The sequence below is a fragment of the Gorilla gorilla genome, chromosome 2 (assembly GCF_029281585.2).
Source record: "Gorilla gorilla gorilla isolate KB3781 chromosome 2, NHGRI_mGorGor1-v2.1_pri, whole genome shotgun sequence".
NCBI lineage: Eukaryota > Metazoa > Chordata > Mammalia > Primates > Hominidae > Gorilla > Gorilla gorilla.
Window position 1 is genome coordinate 44,433,145 of NC_086017.1, and position 12,581 is coordinate 44,445,725.

The 12,581-nt window shown below is 38.0% G+C and overlaps 1 long non-coding RNA gene across 1 annotated transcript; it reads left to right on the top strand.

Moving 5' to 3' along the window:
• The first annotated feature begins 2,444 nt into the window (after positions 1-2,444).
• On the top strand, positions 2,445-10,243 carry LOC129532501 (uncharacterized). The gene is made up of 3 exons (XR_008678280.2): positions 2,445-2,525; positions 3,223-3,331; positions 10,106-10,243. It is a non-coding gene; the product is annotated as an uncharacterized lncRNA (long non-coding RNA).
• Positions 10,244-12,581: the final 2,338 nt, after the last annotated feature.

Consider the following 12,581-nt stretch of genomic DNA (forward strand, 5'->3'; position numbering starts at 1 on the left):
GAAAGGCGAACGTGAAGCTGACATTTTATAATGGCAAAACTTAGGGGGCCAGAGCTATAAGACATGTTCAGAAGACAGGGATATGTGTCTTTTTTTTCTCTTGTATTGCTCATGGTACCTAGCACAAAGTTGGAGATGTGATAGACTCTTTAATACAGGTATTCTTATATGGTTTACCATGGCAAAATCAACTTCAATTTTGTTTGGTTTTCAGAGTATTTTCATGATAAAAATGTTCATTTGTTTTACTCTCAGAGCATGCTCTGAGCTGAGAATTATACACTAAAGGAGAAAATAATGATGAGCAAATAATTGCCCAGGCTCCTATGGAGAGTTCTCAGTAGAGCTGGATTTGGTAACTTGGTGAGTTGTCACTGGCAAATTTAGCATTCACGTGTCAGACCTAGAATAATGCTAGATGCTTATCTCTCTCTTATGGGAGCAGCCAGGAACTCAGAAGAGGACCACAGACAGAGCGTTTGTTGGTGACAAGGGCTTTCGTATCTTCAGAACTTGGCAATAAGTATTTTTAAATAATGGGAAGAATGAATTATTTGATTTCTGTGAATTTAAATTGCAAAAATGAAATATGTGGGAGAAAATAGGTGCCTCCATCTTTAACTGGAATTGACAAAGCAGCATTCACAAAGTGGCAACAATTTCCTTTGACATTTATGATTGCCCTAATGCTGTTAATCAGTGTGAGATTATTATTTTTCCTTTCACAAATGGAGAAACTGAGGTTCTGAGGGGTGAAGTGAGCTTACCCCATTCCACAAAACTTCTAACTGCTGATTCCCAGTTCTTTGTTCATTTTATTAGGCCATGGATGTTTCCTTAAATATATTTCTCTGGGAATAAAATTCTCTTACAGATCTTCTAGAAATGGGGATCTTGGCTTTCTGAAATGAAATTATGTGTAGGCCAGAAGCCAGGAGATGGAATGTGTGCTTTCTTACGTGTTTTCCTTCCAGCTTCCTTAGTCATGTGATTCTTCATTATAACTTTGGTATCTCTGATATTGAGTTAACTTTGACGATGGTATGGATGATGGTGGATGGGTGGTACATACAACTTTGAAGCACGTGATGACTCTCTGGCCACCTACTTTATTCTCGTATTTCCCAAGAGGAGGTAAATACTTCATTTTAGAGAAACTGGACTCTAACCTAAAGTGGCCGAGAAGTCTAAGCTGCATTGTAATCTTCATCATTCATCAAATGAAAACACTTTGTTCTTAAAAGTACACTTGTTCCTTCTTGCCCTTGACAATTTCCTGTTTGGAGCAGCAAGGAACAGAGGAAAGATAACATAGTTTATTCTATGGATTTCTACCAGTTCAATTTTTAAAGTGTTAGCCTCTTAAAATAAATGTTTTCATAAAAGATCATGAAGAAACTCGGATTTTTGTCACTCCATCAATATGTAGGAGGAGGGTATGTCGGGGTAAGAGCCAAACAATTAAGGTGTTACTGACCAGAAGTCTCTTGGTTTGCTGTCATAAAATGTCACAACTATCAGCAACCACAAAATCTTCAATAAATGTCACTGCAGACAGAAATTTTTCTTAACAGTCTGGGTTTGTGAATCCTCTTTTTTCCTTTCTGGTTTCCCTCTGTAGATGTCTGTTTCTTCCTTTGTGCTTGGTCTCTCTGCTTCTCTTACTAACAACACACATATTTCTCCATCTCTGTATCATCATCTTCTATTAGTTTTTCACAAGTGTATTTCTGTGACTAAAAGGATCAACAGATGCTGACTTCAATATTGTGAAGCATCCAAAAAAAAGAACAATTAATTTATAACAAACCTGCTTTGCTCTAACACTGACAGCTTTTGAAAATGTATACTGTATGTGAGATCCACATCTCATTTTGTTTTCATTTAGATGGTCAACAGCATTTAACTCGAAGTTAGGTTTAAATTCCCCCCATGAGAGTTGTCAGTTTTTGTCATAAATAAAACCAATGAATATTTCCATTTTAAATATTTAAAAGACCTTTTAAATAATGTGTTGATATTTTTGCTTGCATTTTTATTATTATCTTAACACTCTCTATTGCTATCTGCTTCAATATAGGAAAAATGCAGTTACAAATGTTTCCTGGTTATAGTTATTAAGAATTATCCCTAATCTTAGGCTAGATATATACAGAAGATAATCATGTTCTAGAGTGTTCCTGCTGAATAAAGTTGCCACTTAATAAGAAACAGATATCATGACTAGGTTGCCCTTGGAACTAACTGTCCAAGCGTGAACAAATATATATACTACATCACACATACACTCACAGTGCACAACACGCTTATACACTTCTCACATACTCGCCTTTCTTTTACAACTTTCTGGCTCAGCATGCCCATGTCATGAGCTAATTCTGACCTAACAGAGAGGGTGTGCAGTCTTTCAGCTAGTAGAGGCTGAGAAAATTGTGCAGCAATAGGTCCAGTCCCTGGAAGATGAAGTTAGTTAGCATTTGGTGCCCAGCCAGCAGCAATGTGACTTAGGCTTTTCGTCCTAGTAGGTATGGAGTTCTGCTCTGAGCAACAATTCATTTATTTTGTGCCAATATTCTGACTAGCTCATTCTAGAACCTTCTATTTTGGTCAGAGTCTGTCCTATATTCTTGGCTGTGGTTCAATTCTTTCAATCAAAGATCTGCCTAATCCTGTTTTCCCATAGCTAATGTTGACAGGGTTCACCAGGTCATCCTCATCTCCACCCCCACTTCTCATCTTCAGCCCAAACCAATCTTCATCTCTATCTTCATCTTTACTTCCACACAGCAATCTTCAACTCCATCTACCAATACCAGTCTTAAGCTCCTGTGCCCCACCATCCTCAGTCATAGCAGTGCTCGATGTGATAACCTATTCAAAAATTTCAAACCAAACTGTCTAGCATTCATGGTTGTAAAGGACATGTAGAATCAGTCAACTGATAGATACAAAGTAACACTGAAACTGATTGAGCAATAATCAGAAAGTTGGCGCTGCAACAGCTTCCTCAGTTGTACCTCTCTGTCCACCCCCCAGCTCTTTCCTGTTGCTTCCAGTTCCTCTCACTTGTACTTCTTTATTAACTATTTGTTAACATAACTTTCTATGGTTTTCTTTCACCTAAGACCCAAACCTCTTCTCCTGGCTTGCATTTCCACTACTCCCTGCCCAAGCCTGAGGTTGCACAAGAAACATATCTCTAATTAATGTCCCCTGTTCCAGGAATTTGACTCGTTGGGCCTGCAAAAGATTTTCGTGACAAATGAAATATTTTTCTAAACCAAGGACTTGGGGATAACTTGAGGGTCAAGGACATCTTATCATATTTAAGGTGTGACTCTTCTCTCTCTGTTGTGTTGTAATGTGTCTGTTAGCGTTTACTATTAATAAGAAAGTTTCTAAAAGCTATGTAGAAAATTTTAAAAAAGAAGGATAAATTTTGCTACAATAGAATCTGCTCAAGATAGAGCATTGAGATTAGCTGGCACACAAAGAGATAAAAAGATGTGCTAAGAAAGTCATTTAGTAGATAATAAATCTAACCCAAATGAGGCCTCTGGGTCCCACCCCAATGGATACAATACCCTAATTTCAGAAATGTAAATGTTATGGGATTAAAGCAAAATGGAATAGTGAAAGAAGATTAAGCATAACCTGATGCACTGTTAATCTCAACCTTCCTCTGAGAGTCATGTTTCAGAGAACGTAGCAAAGAACTCCCTAATGAAAGTATTTATGTCTGGGAGGCTATTCAATAGACGCAAACAAGTCTTGTTTAATATGTAGATGTTATGGAAGGGAGACTTGTATCTCCATTCTCTATGGCTTTCTGGAGGAATCATTGACCTATGTCATAGCCAGAATATATCAATGTTGTTTGTAATCACAGCTCCCATCACACTACTGACACTGCAGCACCTGTAAATCGAACTTAGAAACACAAGACAAATTATGCAATTTGTGAGGTGCCCAGAAAACAGCTACTGTGGAAAGTTAACATTTATAACAGCCTCATTACAAGTTTAGCTTATTCTAAGCTACACTGGATCTTGACTTTCTTACTGATTTATTATATCCTCTATTCTGAAGATTATTTAAATGTATTAGAAAACAGTGGGCTTTTTCAATAACAAAAAGCATTAAATAAAAAAGTGAAAAGAATGACACTTTACAGAATTCAATGATTTTTACAAATGCTTCATGTCAATAAGGAATCATCAATACTAGTCAAATCCGCACTGAAATTTCCAACAACTGAAAATACAAATTCCAGCTGTCCAATTTCAAGTCAACACAGCTTGTCTAAATTCAACCCTTTGACATTAAAAACAACTTGAAATTTATTGAACTCCTTTAAGCTGCAGTTTAGACTTGTCAGATACCCATAGAGCACAATTGAGCTGAGAAAATCCAACTTCTGTCATATATAAGGATTACAATCAACCAAATTTTCCTTTTATGTCTTCCAATCAGGTTCCTATTCAATGCACTGTTTGGTTCCTGATGTTACTGAGATTCACAGGGCACCATTTTTATGCACAGTGGGATCAATTTTTTTTTCTAGCCCAACCTAGAATAGACTTTTATTTCTAGAGCTTAAGGCCTTTTGGGAGTCAGAAAATAAGATTGTTTTAATTACTATTTGCCTCTTTGAGTACAAAAATATTCTGGACAGGTTAAAATCTTTCAGGCAATATATTATCAAAAGAATTGTTGACTTTCCTATTGTAAAGCATCAAAAAAAAGGAGTAGGCAATATGTTATCAAAAGAAATTTGAATTCTCATTTATGGATCTAAAATTCAAGGCTTGCTACATGCCATTGTGTCATAATTTCTAATTATTTTGATATTGTAGGTTCACAGATTTTTCTTTACCTCTGAGTCATTCTGTAGAGCAGGAGTCTTTGGAAACAAAAATTTTACATTTTGTTCAGCTTAATAAACATATTCTTAATATGTATTTTGGACTAGATCTGGAGTGAGGCTCTGACAAGACAGAAATGGAGCAATCCTTGCCATCATGAAGTGCACAGTTTGGCAAAAGAGCTAAAATAAAAAACTCTATGAACATGAAGCTCCTAGGAGAGAGGGAAGAAAAGATGCTAGACAGTGGATCTGCTGCCTCCCAGCATGATACTGGTGGCTGTACCAACTTCTTTGTTTTTCAGGGCATGAAAACACCAGTCTTGTGTGTGTGTGTGTGTTGGTGGTGGTGGTGAGGGGTGTTTGAGGGTGGGGCGGTCAGCTTCTATAGATCAGTAAATATCTCCAGATCTCACCCTGCTTAGTCAAGGCTTCTTTCCCTTCCATCTGCCTTTGCCAAGACCCTGAAATGTAAAGCAATGGCATGTATAGTTAGTCCTCTCTATTTGCGGATTTCACATCTGTAGATTCAACCAACTATGGATTGAAAATATTTGGAAAGTAGTTAGATCTTTAGTGAACATGTACAGGCTTTTTTCTGTCATTATTCTCTAAACAATATGGTTTAACTGCAGTTTACATAGCATTTACATTATATTAAGTATTATGAGTAATCTAGAGATGATTTGAAGTATACGGGAGGATGTGTGTAGGTTATATGCCATTACTATGCCATTTTATGTCTGAGACTTGAGCATCTGTAACTTTTGGTATATGGGGGAGGTCCTCAAACTAACTCCCTTCGAGGGACAATTCTCCTGTTAGATCTTTTCGATAACCTACAGTGGCCATAAAGATTTCTTGTGTGTACATCATGGGCTATAGAGTGTGTACTATGTGCAGGGCATGGGCACTGCATTACATGTGGAGGTAGAGAAGCAAAAAGTCTCAATCAGTTCTTTTAATATTAAAACTCATAAAGCCAACTATTTGGTGGTGAAGACAGGAAAAAAACAAGTAAAGGAAGAAAATATAGTTTTTTATTGGTTCTATGAAGAAAAAGAACAAGGTATAGCAATAGAAAATGGTCTCTGTAAGGCAGAAACATTAAAAGTGGGATTTGACACATGAGGAGCAAGCCACACAAGGCTATGGAGGAGAGAATGTTTCAGACCATGAGGATGAAGCTAGAGGGAATGGAGAGTGAAAATGGAAGAGAGTAGTAAGAAATGAGGTTTGGTGTTTGGTTAGGATATTGGCAAGGCTTTGTGGGTCGTGACTAAGAGTGAGGATCTTATTCAGCTCCCATATGAAGACACTAAAAGTTTTGAAACTTCTCATATGTCACCACCTATGATTTGCATGTTTAAAAAGACTCTTCCAATTGCTTCATGGAGAATGGATTTGTGTCCAAGGGATGAAAGGAATACCAGCTGTTGCACTAGCCTAGGCTGTTGCAGTAATTTAGACAAACATTGCTGGTGGCTTGGCCTGGGGCAGAGATCGTGGAAGTGCTAATCCTAAGAAACAAGAATGTGGCAACTTATCCTACGTGGTCTGTTTTTCATGTCAAAATATACTCCAGCTTTTCCAACAAAACTGTCCTTCATGAACCTGTTTATTCCTTCAGCCAAAATAGGAATGTGTAGTTGGCACTGCATTACATGTGGAGGTAGAGAGGCAAAAAAGTCTCAATCAGTTCTTTTAATATTAACACTCATATTCAAATGGGGGAAGATACAGACTTACAGTTTATAGTGGACTAACAAGTGCAGCTATATAAGCTTATGCAAAATGAATCAATTGCATGTAGAAGAGGATGATCTCCCATTAAGAAATGTTACTCTACATATTGTGTGTGTGTGTGTGTGTGTGTGTGTGTGTGTGTGTGTGTGTGTGTGTGGCAGAATTTTCCACTGAGGAGGGCACCTGGAAATCTTAAAACATCTAACATTCCAGGGATGTTGGGAGCTGTTGATATGTAAATGGCCTCAGCTATCACCTCCTTCACTTCTTGCTCTTAGAATACAATTTGACATAACTGCTGACTAAAAGATTATAAGGCTGTACTTTATTATATAGTTACAGGAAAGAAGCAACACACTAAAATGTTTCATGGTGGAAACTCAATGAGAATGATCAGAATTTAGGATACTCGTTGCCAAATTATGTCAATAGAAAGTTTATTTTATGAGAAAATGAAAGACGTGGAATCCAGTGATTTATCTCAACAAGTTGCTAGTTTATCAGAGAAAGAGTAATCCCAAGAGAATAAGTAGCTATTAGTGAAACGGAACTTGTGTCTGACTTAGATGCAATGTCCTCTTGTGGAGTGAGGACAAAGAGCTGATTTTAGTCACCCATTCTACACCTCCAAGATACCATGGACAGTCTCAACCCATGGGGCATCCTAATGCCTGGTAAGGGATCCTAGAGAATCATATGATTTGGGAAGCTGTCACTTACCCCATATAATCCGGAGGACTGGAACCTAAAATATTTTTGAAGTGCTGGTGGCCAAAATCAGTTCTCTCATGAACCCCCTACCATGCTCCCTGTCTTTGTCTGTTTCAGACTCATGTAATTGTGACCTATTTTTTTCCCTCTTGCTACTGAATTTACTGGAGAAAGAATTATTATTGATGCTAAATTAACAAGAGGCAATTAGCACGGGCTTTAGAAATGGCCAGATTTTTATTTGCATCCTAGCTTTACTACTTAGTAGCTGTGTAAGTTTGACCAAATGATTCAAACTCTGTCAGACTCAGCTTTTTTTTTTTTTAATTAAAAATTTTTTTTTTTGAGACGGGGTCCTGCTCTGTTGCCCAGGCTGGAGTGCAGTGGTATGATCATGGCTAACTGCAACCTCAACCTCCCAGGTTCAAGCAGTCCTCTCATTTCATCCTCCTGAGTAGCTGGGACTACAGGCACATCACACCACGCCTGGTTAATGACATGATCTTATATATAGAAAATACTAAAGAATCCCAAAATAGAAAATATATATATTAGAATTAATAATCAATACATGAACTGAGCAAGGATGACAGATATATATTACAAATTTTGAATTTCTTTGTAGTGGCAGGGTCTCACTGTGTTGCCTAGGCTGGTCTTGAGCTCCTGGGCTCAAGTGATTCGTCTGCCTCAGCCTCCCAGCAGCTCCAGCTTTTCACATCAACAAAATGAGGATAAGGATTATGGTTTTGGGAATATTGTGAGGTTTATGCTAGATAATGAATGTGAAGTGCCTAGTTAGTCTGATGCTTGGTACAATGTAACACCCAACACATATTAAAATAATGCAATCAGATTTGGCTTTTTCCTAGGCACAAGATATGGCATTCTGTACTCTATTGCACTCCATCTCTCTGGACTTCTTGTCCTGTTTGGACTTCTCTCTTACATCTTGGCCCTTTTGAAATCTATTCTAATTATCCCACAACCCAAACTTTTATTTTGAATCGTTTCAGACACAGAAAAAAGTTGCAAAATAAAATAACCATCCGTACTCAGTGACGCTTGTAATCCCAGAATTGAAGTAGGCCTAGGCGGGCGGATCACAAGGTCAGGAGATTGAGAATATCCTGGCTAACACGGTGAAACCCCGTCTCTACTAAAAATACCAAAAAATTAGCCAGGCGTGGTGGCGGGCGCCTGTAGTCCCAGCTACTCGGGAGGCTGAGGCAGGAGAATGGCATGAACCCGGGAGGCGGAGCTTGCAGTGAACCGAGTTTGCGCCACTGCACTCCAGCCTGGGCACCAGAGTGAGACTCCGTCTTAAAAATAAAATAAAATAACCATCTGTATACCATCTAGATTCAATAATTAATATTTCACCATATTTGTTTTAATTTTCTGTATATTTCTGCTTTTTTGTCTAAGCATTTGATAGATACAGACACCATGAGCATTCTCCCTAAATATTTCATTCAGCTTGTATTTTCTAAGAATAAAAATATTCTCCTTCACCACTACAATAACATTATGACTCTTAGGAATATTAACACTAATTTCACATAATCACCTAATATCCAACTCAGAATCAACATTTCTCAGCTGTCCCCAAATGTCTTTTATAGCTGCTTCTTTAGTCTTTAAAGCAGCATCTAATTAAGGTGCATACTTTGCATTTGGTTATATCTCTTTAATCTAGAACAGTTTTCCTACTTTTTTTCATGACATTAATATTTTTTAGAGTGCAGACTAGTTTTCTTGTAGAATGTCCTAACTTCTGAATTTGTCTGATTAAAACCCATTCCTCTGACTCAAACCCACATTTCTTATTCAGTGCCCCAATGTTTTTTTGAGCTGCCACCTTGTTGCTATAATAGATGCTAATAATCTTGAAACCTTCTTTTAGCCTGCAAGAAAATCATCAATGGGTCTTCAATATTAGTATTTTTATATTAATTTGATTGAGGGAAGTTCCAAGGTGGAAAGTCAGGCTTAGAGAAGATACTGAGGAGAATTCTGTGCTCTTTCCACCAAGAGGACTGAAACCTGGGAGACAGCCCCCCTTGCCAAGCATAAGGGAAATGCTGCCCTGGAGAAGGGTAGATGGCCAAAGTGACTTCTGGAAGGCCCTTATAGGTTACAGAGTCCACTGAGAGGTGGGCCCCTCAGCAAATTGCTCCTGCAGCACTCACCAGACAGCAGAGGGTTTCTCCTTGTGGTGCCTTGACTGAGGGCTGCAGAATTTTCATAGGTCAAGAGAGGCTAGTTTGCCAAGGGTTCTAATTGAATCCCTTGTGGGACTTTCATAGTTTCCAGACCACATTTAAGCCATGATCCTTGCAGAAGCAGCTCAGGAAATTTGTCTGGCTAGACATATTAAGTTTTGTTTCTGCCTCTTCCCTGTAGACCAGCAATGTCTGATGGAACTTTCTGCAGTGATTGCAATCTTCCTTTCCTTTTGCTGTGCAATCCAATATGGATCTAGTAGCCACATGGGACTATGAATACTTGAAATGGGCTAGTGTGACTGGGGAACTGATATTTACATTTAATTCAATTTTAAATAATTTTCTTTTAAATATAAATAGCTATGTGTGGCTAGTGGCTACTGTATTGAACAGCATTGCTGTAGGTGGTGTTACCACTGAAACCTAATTTCCAGATTTGGAGACAAGTGGCTACTTTGACTAGTTCCATTTTTCTTTCTCTTCCCCCTCCTCATTGGTACTATAGGGAAACATACATTATTTTCAACTTCCCAGGTTCTATTTTCTCCTTTCCTAGAACAGCCACAGGATGTCTAGGAGCCAGCAGAGGGGCCAGATATGCTGCAGTTTATGCTGTAAAAGGAAGCCTGCCACCGTGAGTGGTCCAGTGGGAGCTCTTGCTTTGTGTCCTCAGCCTTTCACCTTTCCATCTGATGACTTGCTCTGAACCTTCACTTCCTGGGCAGGTGAGCTGAGTCCTAGAAAGCACAGCTCACAGGAACTCTGCTTCAGAGTTGACAGAGATTTAATTTTCAGGACTAAATTTCTCTGAGAGAAGGTTAGCAACACTCTAGCTTTGTCTTAATAAGCTGTAGTTTGTGATGCGATTGCTGGATAAGACATGAACCATATTAAAACAGAATGGCAATAAAAATCACCACAAAATGAGAAGGAGAGTAACAATTACGTTTTATTATGTGTGAAGTGCTCGGCACTTGTGTATTTTACATATATTTAATCTTTATAATAACTAACATAATAAGTATTTTGACTTCTTATAGATGAGGAAACATGATGTCCAGAAAGGTATATGACTTGATCAAGAACCCACAACCAGGCAATGCGAGGGATATGAGGCAAAATCCAATCTACCTGATTCCACAGGTAGATTCCACAAGCACTTTCTAGGGCTTCTGATTGTGACAGTGATTTTCTACCTTGAATCTGCCCTACCTCCTTCTCTGTCTCCGTCTCTCTCTTCCTCACACACACACGGTCTCTTTCACACACACACACACACATTTGTGAATTTCCCAAGTATCAAAAATTTACTCCTTCAATTTCCAAACTGTTAAATGGAAAATAATTTATCTTGACGGAATTGCCAAATACATGTATTGACTTACCTTGTCCTACTAAAAAATTAATCCCTTCTTGGTGCACATAAATTATTATAGAACTGCGGTGTGATATATGCAAGTTTTAGTGAGACAAGTAGAACAGTTTGCCATACATGAACCAACTGCAGATCACTACAGTGTTTTTTTTAATATTGTGCTAAACTATACTTAACATTAAATTTACCATTTTAACAATTTTTAAGTGTACAGTTTAGTGGCATTAAGTACATACACGTTGTATAACCATCTCTATTACCTATCTTCAGAACTTTATCCAGCATTCCAACTGAAATTCTGTACCCATTAAATAATAACTTCCCACTCTCCTTTCCCCCAGCTCCTGGTAAGTATGATTCTACTTTCTGTCTTTGTGAATTTGACTTCTACATACATGGGCTTGGAGCTTCCTAGTCTGCCATTTTGCTGATATTACTTCTGAAGTCACCAAGTTTTTAAGGCCAATGCACTTCTTGTCCACAGGTGGTAGAGGTAAAAGATGAATTTAGGGTGTGTGTGTGTGTGTGTGTGTGTGTGTGTGTGTGTGTGTGTGTGTGTGTGTGTGTGTGTGTGTGTGTATTGCAGGAGGCAGGTGTGGGATCTATAAGGCAGACACAATAAAACTGAAAATCCTTCATGGATTTAGTTCCTGTTTTTCAAAGAACAAAGTAAGAGAATAGTTACCAATTACGTATTCAAAATTACACTTTTCTTTCCCTCCTCCTGCCCTTCCTCCTTCCCCAAAAGGCAAGTTATGGTAGTCTCACAGAGTAGAAACCCAGATAATTCAGGAGACAGATTTTTTTTTATTAATGGAGAAAATCAAGACTTGGTAATCATACTCATGAAATTTCCTATTTACTTCAATGCCAATGGGGAACTGAATTTTGAAGACACCTGGGCATATTCAAATATCACCTGGTAGAACAAGCTGGGCTCTACTTTAACTCAGACTCACTAATTCGTTTGAATATTCTCTGACTTCTGTGTCCTCCCCTACTCCCAAGAAATATAGAAGATTAAAAACAGAGTCTTATCCCTAAGATAAGAAGCTGAATTCATAAATTTTTGATTTGGTATGTTATTTAATACTTCAGGATCTGATGCACTTTCAGTGAAAACAAGGCTTTTGTAATTTAGAGATACATGAAATTCTCATCACACAAGAAATGTTGATCCCTTTGAGTTATGCAGGGAGGAATAAATATCTAATTATTTTAACCTAATAATTGTCATTCCTTTTCATCTTCCAAAATGCTAGTCATTTCTCATTGTTTTCCCCTACCCCATTGGCTCTTTTAAAAAGTTATCCTTTTGAGTTCAGCAGGGATAAAAGAGGCTTAAAGATAAGAAATAACAGAAGTCCCTGCACTTCATGGGGATTACAAGTAGAATTAACATGGCTATATAAAATGAAGCCACAGCTCAGGGGTTGGGAATGACAAGGTTACTTATTCTCCTAAATCCTGGGCACCGGTTAAGTTGTTACTAATCACAGTGAATTCATGGCTGAGCCCAGGAAACTTCATTTGTAGCTGGCAAACTATTGGGCTTTTGAGTCTCTATCAAAGTATTCTTTCTAAAAGCAATATCTAAATATGGAAAAAATCTAGTTTTTGAAAACTGTCTAAAATGACGTTATAAAAGTATCAATCT